The sequence below is a fragment of the Haliotis rubra genome, unplaced genomic scaffold (genome assembly GCF_003918875.1).
Source record: "Haliotis rubra isolate DU_JTF1 unplaced genomic scaffold, ASM391887v1 Scf139, whole genome shotgun sequence".
Taxonomy (NCBI): Eukaryota; Metazoa; Mollusca; class Gastropoda; order Lepetellida; family Haliotidae; genus Haliotis; species Haliotis rubra.
In genome coordinates, this window is record NW_025765325.1 from 1,912,574 (window position 1) to 1,924,290 (window position 11,717).

An 11,717-nucleotide genomic window follows, 5' to 3' on the forward strand; every position below is an offset into this window, starting at 1 on the left:
TGTCATCATTTTTAGTTAGTAAATTTTGAAACTCACTGTAATCTTCACTCTTTGATTGATGTATCAGAAGGTCTTTTTGTCAATCACAACATCTCATTCTTCAATACAGTACATTTTGGCAGGTTGGCAATCCTCGACATTCAGTGCAAAGCAATGTGCACTCAATTCCTGCTCTTCGACAACTGCATGGTCTCCTGCACTCAAACTTGCATCCACAAGATATCATCTTCAAGACTTTCTCTGGAGCAATTGCTCTATCTGTCTCAATAGGAACAAGGATCCCATCCTTGAATTGCCATCCCCACTCTGTTGGTGAAAGCTCTTTCTCTTGCAATTGCTGAACCGTATGGTACACACGGTAGTTGTGGAATTTAGCGGCTGCTGAAGTTAGGGGAAGTGATTCCAGTTTGAAACCTGAAGAGGACACAGAGGCTCGATGAATGGACTTGAAGTACATGTTGTTCGTCCAGTGATGTTGAGTCCACAGCTCCATAGAGTTTAAGCATGAACATCTCTCCAACTTGTGCAATGCCATCATTTGAACTACCAAATTGAAGGAAAACATCCAAGCAATCCCAATTGGACCTCTCCTGGAATAGAGCAAGAGCTTTCTTTTTTTCCCTGATTGTAGATGGCCTGTTATTGCATGAACAAACATCAGATGCTGTCATATATTGGGCATGGTTTTCTGTAAAGATCCATGTCATTTGTGGCTTGTGCAATCAACATTACCAACAGGTCCGTGTCGTTCCCCACAACAACAACAGGTGATTGGTTGTCTCTGGCCTTGTTAATTGCAGTTGAAGCAATCAGGCAGTCAGCATCAGCAGGGCTCTGTTGCACAGCTAAATCTTCTCTGGCAAGTCTTCCCTTCAATAATGTTGTGAAGCGACCTTTGTTCTTCTTGTTGCTCAGAAAAGGTTTGGATGAAGTTGTTACTTTCATGTCTGGCTCAAAAATGATTTGAGATGATATGTTCGGCTGAGCAGATTTTGTGGAACACGCACTGCCATATCCATCACACACCACTGAAGATGCTGAACCGTAATGTTGAAGCACAAATGACACATAGCTATCACATATCTGGCTGTATGTAGCATCCGTGGGCCAAGGCAAATTTTGTAGCAGGTGGCCACCGTCAATGACATAATGCGCTCCCTTTGGATGGTCATTGTGGACTTGGACTTGTGATTTCAGTTGATTAGCCAGAACACTCTTCATATTCTTTCGCATCATCTTTCGTCAAACAAGGCAGGTGGTTGCTTGGCAAATTCATGAAGTAGGTACAACTTCATCTCTGACTTATCCTCTATCACACAGGTGACTCACATGAATAGCATCACAGAGTTTACTTGGACTGGCTCTCCTCTGATTTTGATTTGATTTTTTCCTCACTGATACTTATCACCTTATCTTTGCGCTTCAACTTTATGTCAGCAAACATCATCTGACCTGTCACTGCTGAAGCTGCCTTCATTCCTATAGAAACTGCTTTCCTATGCAGATGAGCGACTCATGCTCTTCGTGGGAGAAAGGAGAATGATTTTTCAGCCAATGGAAGAATGTTCCATAGTCCTGGTTGTTTCTCACGATGTTACATAAATGAAGGTCAACATGTTGCTCAGATGTTTGGCCGTGCACTATTGTGAACCTCTTTAAATTATCACATATTGGTATGCACTGAGGCATTGCATGGACCCATTTGGCGAGATATGCTGTCAGTTATACCACGACCATGAGCCATGCCACCACAGATCTTCAGCAGTCGCATCAGATCTTGCTCGATCACTTGGTCAGTGAAGTTGCCACTCCAGAATTTGGCAGTTCTACGGATGGTGAAGTGCCCTTGTTCTGTGTAAGCCTTGAACTGATCTGGTGACATAATGTCCTTCAGGTGTTTCATTTTTTCCAGATACAGACGTGCAGATTTGGCAAAATGACCACTATCATGGAATAAGGGAATCATCTTGCTGACAGACAGCAGATGTATATTCCAGTCTCCTGTGCGCTCTGCGCGAATGAACTGCTGAATCAATGACACTTGTTCCTAATAGTCTATCCAAAGTCTACCTGTCCTGCTTTTTGATGAGACTTTGATGTTTGTCTTCAAATCATCAACGATTTTAGCTAGCCATAGGATATTGTCCTGGTTTTGAGAGTCAAGGTAGCCAATATCGCATTCGCCACCTAACAAACTGCCATGTACGGTACAAAGCTTTTCCACATTCAAAGAATCAAAAACATCTGTTGATTGCAGTAGGATGGACATGATAGCTGCAGATGACAGCAGATGACTTCGAAGTGCACGGGCATAAGCATGGCTTGTCAGCATGTGGATTACAGAATTAGGTGCGTAAACAGTTGCCCAAAGATCTTTCAAGCCGCTTCCACCCATCACATATATAATTGAACCCATGTATGACATGTATTCATGTAAATGAAACCGTCCTAATTTAAGGACAACCCTGTTGAGCTGTGGATGTGCCGATTCCACAATTTCTGCTGCTTTAATGTAGAGGGGCTGGTCAAATGTTACTGGACAAGTCCCAAGATGTTGGTTTTCAGCCAACAACTGTACAAACGCTAGAGCAGAGTAGATGGTGTCGGGCCTTCATGGGTCCTTCATGGGTCCTGGTTGACAAATGGCAAAATCTGAATTTTGCTTCTTTCGTTGTTGTCTCCAGTTACAGTTGACTGCATAAATCTGCTCCATGATGAACGTTGTGAGAGTGGAATATCAAGTGAAAAACTTGCTAGCCATAGATTGTCCAAAGGTTTTGTCAAGCGAAGAACTGGCACAGTTGGTTTGGGTAGTTCAATTGGTTCAATCTTGACAGACTGTAGGCCCGATGTAGAAGGTTTGTGGTATACCCTGACAGGGATCTTTGTGCCCTCAGCTGCTACGTCAGTTGATGTCATGATTTGAATGGAGCGAGGTATAGATATCTGAATGGGCTCTTTCCTGACTGGCTTCACACATGCAATTCCACCTAAAACATGCCACGTACCAAAGCCAATGGTAGTGCTAACATTGATATCAGCATTGTCAAATATTAAATTGACAAGCTCACCCTCAATATCCAAAAATTTGTCGCCGGAAAGAAGTGCATAATACAAGCGTTGGACCTCTCTATATTCAAGAGCAAAGGAAACAGGATATCAACCAATTCTCTGCTTTCATACTTGCGGTTAATGTAAGTGGATATATATTTGACGTCTGGTATCAAAAGCACAAGCATAAAATGTGTGGTTGTCATGCCATAATTAATTGTCTTATGTATGTGCGGTGTTAAGAGTAATATGTTTAGATTCCTTGTGAGAAGGGCTTTCTTTTAATATATCACAAGGTATGGTTAATTAAAAAGAAATATTTTCGTGAGATTATTTTGATTATTTTAAGGACAATGGTGGCCATTTTGAAAATGACACAAGGCATGATATCAATATATTTGGAATCCCTGTGAGATGAGCTTTCATTTGATATATCACATGGCATAATTATTTACAAAATATCTGTTTGCATAATCATTTTAATGATTTTGGCGGCCATCTTTAAATTGGCGGCCATTTTGAAAATGCCACAAGGTAGAATTGGCAGAACTTTGTATCTTGTACATGGCAATGATGTTCTGAAGCTTTCCTGAAAAATTCAGCCTTCTACTATTTTTTTCCAATGTTACCTATTGTTTCTGTCTAATGCTCCTGGCCTACGTGTCAAGATTTAACAATTGTAATGCGACAGATATCCCGAGTCATCACCGGATGTGACGTACGTGTCAACGGTAGAGGGAGTTACCAGTCCAGGTAGGTGTGTTGTGTTTCGTCTCTCACTTTGTCTTCCTGTACACTGTTAACTGTTTGATATTAAGGGTCAGATATTGCGTGTATACATCACTACATTACCAGGATACTGAAAATGGCAGCTATACTTTCATGTATGCAGCATATTGCCTGGATATTAGTGTTAAATGGCTTACACAACTTCCTACTTTCGCTTTAGAACTAGGTCGGGCTTCATTCACGAAAGTCATGCCTCACTTAACTACTGTTATGCTGTGGGTGTGTGACACGCGGTTGTTGGGGATAATGTCAGCGCAACTTTGAAAGGCATGCATGTCTTAATGCTACGTCGGTATTTCACTGGGTTTATTTAAATAACAAATACTGTATGGAAACAGTGTATAGCCTAGATATTAGAGTTAGCTGACTGCCACACAAAACGTTCCTCTCTTTGCTTCGTAATAAAACTATTGTCCCCCCTGAGGGGTATATAAAGCAACGTCATTCAAAGAATATTATATTCTATAACCGTGTTTAATCACAGTATATGCGTATATTTTAGATATATGGCTAACATATCCTGCAACCTTTAGCGCCTGAAGGGATAGTATAAATCTTGCTGGGGAACTGTGCAGGAAGCAGAAGTATTTTAAGTCCTCACGGTCCCTAGTATGGTGGTTAACTTTGGCTCCTTGCGATCTGTAACCCATTTTTAATATCGTATTGTTGATTAATAATGTTTTTGCATAACTGATGTCAACTAGTTATATAATTTTTATTATTGTATCTGTGATATTCTGCATATTATATTGTCCATCGCTGACATGCTTCTTATTCATACTAAAATGAACATTCATACTAAAGTTTAATATTCAACCTCTTCGTCACGTTATGGCTGAAATAGTGGCCTTGTGACATCAATTTAAACTCACTCAATCACACGCTTTGTATATTAAAGTCAAGTCACTACTTACTCCTGCGTTATTCATGCAATCCACATCCCACCTTGACTGCTGAAACTGTGTGTACAGATAAGACTCGTTCGTGCAGGATAAACTTAGATGCTTTGTGTAAAGACATATTCACCGACACTGATTGCATTTACCCGACATAACTGATGAAAGGGCGAGTTTTGTTAAGGCTATATTTGTGGTCGTTCTCTTGTTATGGGCTATCTTTTTGTATCAAAACGCGATAGCTCCCCTTTTTAAATTATGTAAGCGACGGTCCAACTTCTCACGGACGGTCATCGTGTCTTAGCGAGGATTAAAGATTTAAAAAAAGAAATAAGATGCCCCCTCGAAATGCTTCAATTAATCATGATTTACTGTACTGTTAACCGTTTCTTGAATGTCATGCGCTAATAATATATTGTCTGTGACGTATTTCCAGTCAGGGGCCATCTCATTTTTTTCCTTTTGTTTCATCAAATCAGGGCTCGTGGATCTGGTTCCCAATTCAATCTCGCTGCGTGAACTTGGGTCAAGTAAAGACAGAACCTAAGTCATTACGAAACGGCCGCTTACAGCAAAATACATGTTTTTCAGTGACTGTTAGTTCAGAGCGAGTTAGTTGTTTTTCAGCTACTCGCGGCGAGATATGATATTGTTTACAGTATGTTAAAATCCCATTAAAAAACACTAAATTGTTAGTAATAATTGAAGGCTATGCTGGTTAACGTAAAAGTAACATGCACCGCTCATACGTCATGCATTGTGATTTTGAGGTTGAACAGCGCTACTAACGGGTTGGGTGTGATAACATAAACTGAAAAAAGATCCCTCATTGTCCTTGTGTAGACTGAACGAATTTGAGCTGCTTTACTTGAGTACAGTCAAGACCTACACATGGATATGGAAATGGTTGTGTTGTGGTAGTGTGCAATGAGCATCGGGTGTTGTAACTTAGCAGTGATAGACATGGAAAATACAACATTTCGTTGATATCAGGCGTGCGAATTTCAACATTGACAGGATATTATCAGGATGACTATCAACACTGTGAACAGGCACCGCTTTTGGCGTTTGATGTGGATGGCTCCGGTGAGCTAGCGTTTCGTGAAGTCAGTTTGTTAGCGAGAATGGTGATGTCAGTCCACTCTATTTGATGATTTGATGTGGTCGGAAATGGCTGATTTGCTGTCGGAATTAGTAACAGAGGTCTGATGTTCTTTCACTCGGGTGTGTAGCTCACCGAAGCCATCCACATCAAACGCCAAAAGCCCAACATCAGCCGAGACCAAGGATACTTCATTGCATCCGCTTCTGATGCACTCATCCACCAAGCCCAATCTACTGTATAAACTCTGCTGTATAAACATCTCATTGTTATTTGTTCATCATTAGCTTCCACGCCTGTCTTTTGTCTACTCTCTGGCTTCATCAGCTTTCTGCCTAGTCAATTATGTTAATTATGTTGTTTTCTTTGTTACATTGTTACATCCAGTATATATGTACTTCCCCCTTCTTCGTGTTCCATTAGCAAGGAAATCATTAATGCCAGAAAGGCAAGAAAAAGGGCCCTTAATCAATCAAAAAGGGACCGTTCCAAATTACATTTGGCAAAACAACTAAGAAACAAAACCAAGACATTAATCAAGGCAGCAAAAAATGACAATTGGAAAAAAATGTGTTCTACGCTTAGGCTAACAAATCGAAACTCCAGAACTCCAGAACCATTCAAGGACATTAAGGGCATCTCCCCAAAAATAATTTCTCCAAACTTTCCGGACTTAGCCACAAACAAAGACAGAGCTAATGCATTTGCTGCCCACCTCTCGGCCGTAAGCAGCTCCGCCAACTACCCACCCTCCTTCCAAAACACCATAAAAAAACACACCCCATACAGACCTACCAATAAACAAAATCATAAACATACACGAACTCCAATCTGCACTCAGAAACAAACAGACAGCCTTAGCCCCGGGTCCAGATACCATTACATACACTATACTCAACAAACTCACACACAACATGCAAAACTTAACACTTACTCTCTTTAATCATATCTGGACCTCAGGTACTATACCAAACACATGGAAAACAGCCAAGGTGGGACCAATCCTCAAACCAGGGAATCCCAGCAATGAGCCTGACTCTTATCGCCCCATTTCTCACTTTCCCATTTACGTAAAACCCTAGAAAGCATCATTAACAACAGGCTCAAACATCTTATTAATTCAAAAATACTAATAAAGGAGGACCAGAGTGGCTTTACTCAAAACCGGCAAACCCTGGACCACATTTTACATTAGAACAAGATATCAAAGTAGCCCATGCACAAAAACAATACACTATGGCCATTTTCATTGACTTTAGTAAGGCATTTGACATGGTTTGGCACAATGGCCTACTACAAAAGGTCCCCAAAAATGCCATACACGGCAGAATTTTAAATTTCATTCACTCCTTCCTAAACAATAGATTCACAACCCTCAAATCTCACAACACCCTTTCGGACCCCCATCCCCTAGAAAATGGGACCACCACCTCTATTAAACAATTCTCTATTAAATGTCAAAGAATGCTTAACCACATTCAAAATTGGGCCCAACAATGGGGGTTCCTCATAAATGTTAAAAAAACCGTGGGCATACTTTTCAAAACTCAACGAATGCAAAATTACACACCCAAACTGCACTTAAATAATCAAACAATTGAATTAAAAAAGGAAGCCAAATTCTTAGGAGTAACTTTCGACCAACATATGACATGGACACCCCACATTCATAACTTGGTCAACTCTTGTCAAAAAGATCTCAACTTAATGAGAGCCATCAGCGGCACAAACTGGGGTGCCGACAAACACACACTTATCAACATATACTAAACGCTTATACTGCCTAAGTTGGACTACGCCGCCCCGGTCCCCCACTCCCTCTCCCCCTGCAACCTCCAAAAATTAAACTCTATACAATATAAAGCTCTAAAACTAGCCCTAGGCACTAGGAGTGGTACCTCCCTAAACACACTCCTTCTACACTCAGGCACCACTTCAATCACACAAAGAATCAACCAAACAACACTCACTTACTGGGCTGGGGCCCAACACAATCCACTACTTAAACTCGTCACACACAAATACAACAACATAAAGAAATCAACACTTAAAAAAATCAAACTCAACACTTTAAGAGCTTCATGCATCACCAACCTCTACAAGCTGTTACACTCACAACAACTAAACGACATACAACACACACCTCCCATTACAAGCTGCTACACTCACAACAACTAAACAACATACAACATACACCTCCCATTACAAGCTGCTACACTCACAACAACTAAACAATATACAACACACACCTCCCATTACAAGCTACATTCACGACAAACCCCCATCCATCACAGACACTAACCTAGATAACATCCGACATCAGCTACCAAAAGACACCAACAAATCCACCATAACAACATCACAAACAACTGCATCAACAACAGCTACCCCACCCACACTCATATATACACAGATGCCTCAATCAACCACTCCAAAAAACAAGCACTCCAAATCTCGTCCAGACCTTATAATATAATATAACAGACAATATAATTATCCAAACCGACTCACTTAAACGATCAAACCAAAATATAACATTCACCTGGATTCCCAGCCATTCAAACATACCTGGAAATGACACAGCTGATACAGCAGCCAAACTAGCAACAACCCACACATCACCAAATATAAACTTTCACACATCCAAGACAGAAATTAAGCAACTCATCAAATCAAACATACTACATACCAACTTCCATCACAACATCAACACAAACAAATCAACATGGGTCACATCAATAATAAAATCACCATTAAGGAAAATCCCTGTATACTCTGACATTAAAAACATTGACACGGCTATAAACAGACTCATCACGGGCATCACAAACCTAAACCACACACTTTAGAAACAAAATAGACATACAGATGGCTTAGGTACACACTGCAATACTCAAGAAGAAATAAACCAAATACTCATTCACTGCAAACTACAACACACAAATATCAAGCAAATATCAAGCAACTACACAACAGCATTCCCCCTAAATATCACAACAATATCCCACTACTCCTTAATCCACAAACAGCCCCCACCCCCATCATCTTCAACGCCATAGCAGCTTACCTTCAAAACTCAAACTTATAACGAAGGATCTAGAACCTCTCATTTAAACTACATACACCTCTCTCACCTTCAACCTACTGTTACATTTAGATCAGGCGTTCAACCCTCAGTTATCCATTCTATGTCCCAAGTATAACAAATAAGCCCACAAATTCAATTATCCATACTCTGCACACGGCACGCTACCTTTCCCCTCTCGCTAATGTAAACACTGACAAGGTCAAGGCCACTCAACGCAGTCAGCTTACTCCCAGCGCTCGCCTTTCAGCTTCGGTCCCTAGTCTGTCGTACAGACCCTGAAGCAAATATATCCAAGAAAGCCCACAAAAGTCAAGAAAATGTGGCAAGTCTAGATTTCTGCAGGTTCAGGTTGAAAATGAAGAAAGTCTCAGAGCTCCTTTTCATTATATTTTATATTTTTTTACTATGAACTTATTTCAGTAAAATATGTTCATTTCAGAGACTAGTTGTTAGTCTACTTCGGTCCCCTGCCTCACTGCCTTCTACGCTCCTCGCTCGCCCCACACACACACATCCACCCCAGCTTAACCCTTTTCCCCTCCTTATATAGTCCCATTATTAAACTAATACAGCCTAACTGAACTACATTCTATGCCCCACTATGCTATACGTGTTTATAACTTACCCCTACTTCCCCACCCCCACTCACATCCTAGGCCCCCCTTAATACTATCTATCGTTTGATTAATCCTATCTCCTACCTATTAACAATCGTTACCCTTTTTTATTTCACTATTCCCTTCATAAACTCGGCTTTTACTATTTTATTTCGTTTATCTATTTTAAACTTTTTTATTCCAAATTCCAATTACGTTAATGCCCCAGTATTTACTTTTTTTTCGGTACGGTGGGTTGTTCCTTATTATAAACTTATTAATTATTATCTTATATCCCACCTACCCCGTCGGCGACATTGGCTACAGTCAGAAGCCGACGTTAAACCTCAAACCATCATCACAGTCCTTCACTCACAATGTAAGAAATGCATTACCTATAGTTAAACTATCTACAAGACACTGTGGAAGACAGTGTGTGTTCGTCTGTTTGTCTGTGTGTCTGTCGCTGTGTGTTAACATTACGATTAAAATTTCACTGTTGGCGAGAAACAGAAACGGTCTCCTGTTCTTTATTCTCACCCATGTTTTCTGCAAGCATTTAGAGTTTTATAAATCCACTTTCTTTCAGCACATCTTGATGCTTATGCAAGACACAATATAGGGCACGATATTGTGATAGTAATAGGGTATATTGTGATAATTATGCAAAACAATGGATGAAAGGCTTATACGAGGTGTTTATCTCTCTATAAATAGCCACTGTATCGACACCGTCTGAGAGAGAAGGTTGTTCGATAGATATATTTCACAGGAAATAGTTGAATTTTGAAACATCAATTTTTATTACTTTCCCTTACAGGCTGCTCTTTTCATATTTTGATTGAGATTATGACAAAATCTTCATTGAATACAGGGCTTGCTGATTCTGACAGAACCGGTAAAACCTTCACAATGTACACATGAAACCTTACAAACATACTCTATATAGCCCTCTACTCGAGAGAAAACACGTCTACTACATGATCGCAAGTATAATGAGTCTACTGTGTATGACGAGATTTAGATTTAATTTATTTGTATGACACATTTCATTTCACTGGATTCTATAAACACTGGGGGCGGTAGGGTAGTCTAGTACGCTCGTCCGGGTTCGATTCCCTAGATGGGTACAATGTGTGAAGCCCATTTCTGGTGTCCCCCGACGTGGTATTGCTTGGTGATACAATGCAGCGGGACTTGTCTGAAGTGGAGATGTAATCACTCAAATGATCAAAATACGTTCTGCAAATTACAATTGCCTCTTTTCTGTGAACATATTTCACGTCTGTATGTGTCACTGTATTCGATTGTTTATTGTTAATGATGTTGTGTCTGTTGTAGGCATGCTGCTTTATAATTTTTATAATCACTTTGTTTCTATTTTGTGAGTGTTTTTTAGCAGTAACATGCCAGATGCGTTGATGCATCCTCATGTCGTCTGGTCCTGACTCAATTATCGCTGGAATATTGCTTGGTTCGGCACGCTTACACACACACAATAGTTTGCATGATTAAGAATTATATACTGACATGTTTGATGTATTCCTACTTTGTAAAAGAAGTAACAAAGGGATAGGGGTGTACTTGACCATATTGTTTTATGCTCTAATCTTTTCAACGCGAGTGAGTTAATATTTAACGTCACTTCCACAATATTTCCTCCTTACCGTTATGAGAACAACATATACATGAGAACTATATAAAACCATACCATAAAACCCTGTCGTCAAAGGAAAGTAAAAACACCCAACTATCACAGGTTAGGGTAAAAAACGGCATGTTATAAAAAATAGACTACAATACAGTACAGTATAAAACCAGGCTACAGATCGCCAGCAACTGAAGTTAGGAAGGTGCTGCCTGCATAGACTCTAGCTGGATTTACATCATCGCTTGCTGGCGATTATTTAGAAATTTAGCCGAACATTATGAGGCAAATATTGTATGTCCCTGCGTCGTGGGGTTCAGTGTTATATACGTGGCTTTATCATTATTCAAGACTATAAGAAAGTTGAATGGAGAAGGTCTGGTGAACGATGGCAACGCTTGAGTGAACACCCTTATCTGTGTCATTCAAACAGTGACAATAGGCCTTTGCTGAAAGCAGCTTAAGCGTGTAATACTACATACAAGTGTGTATGTTTGGGTGGGAGTCTGAGTGTCAGTGTCTGTGTACAGTACAATAACCAGTGTGA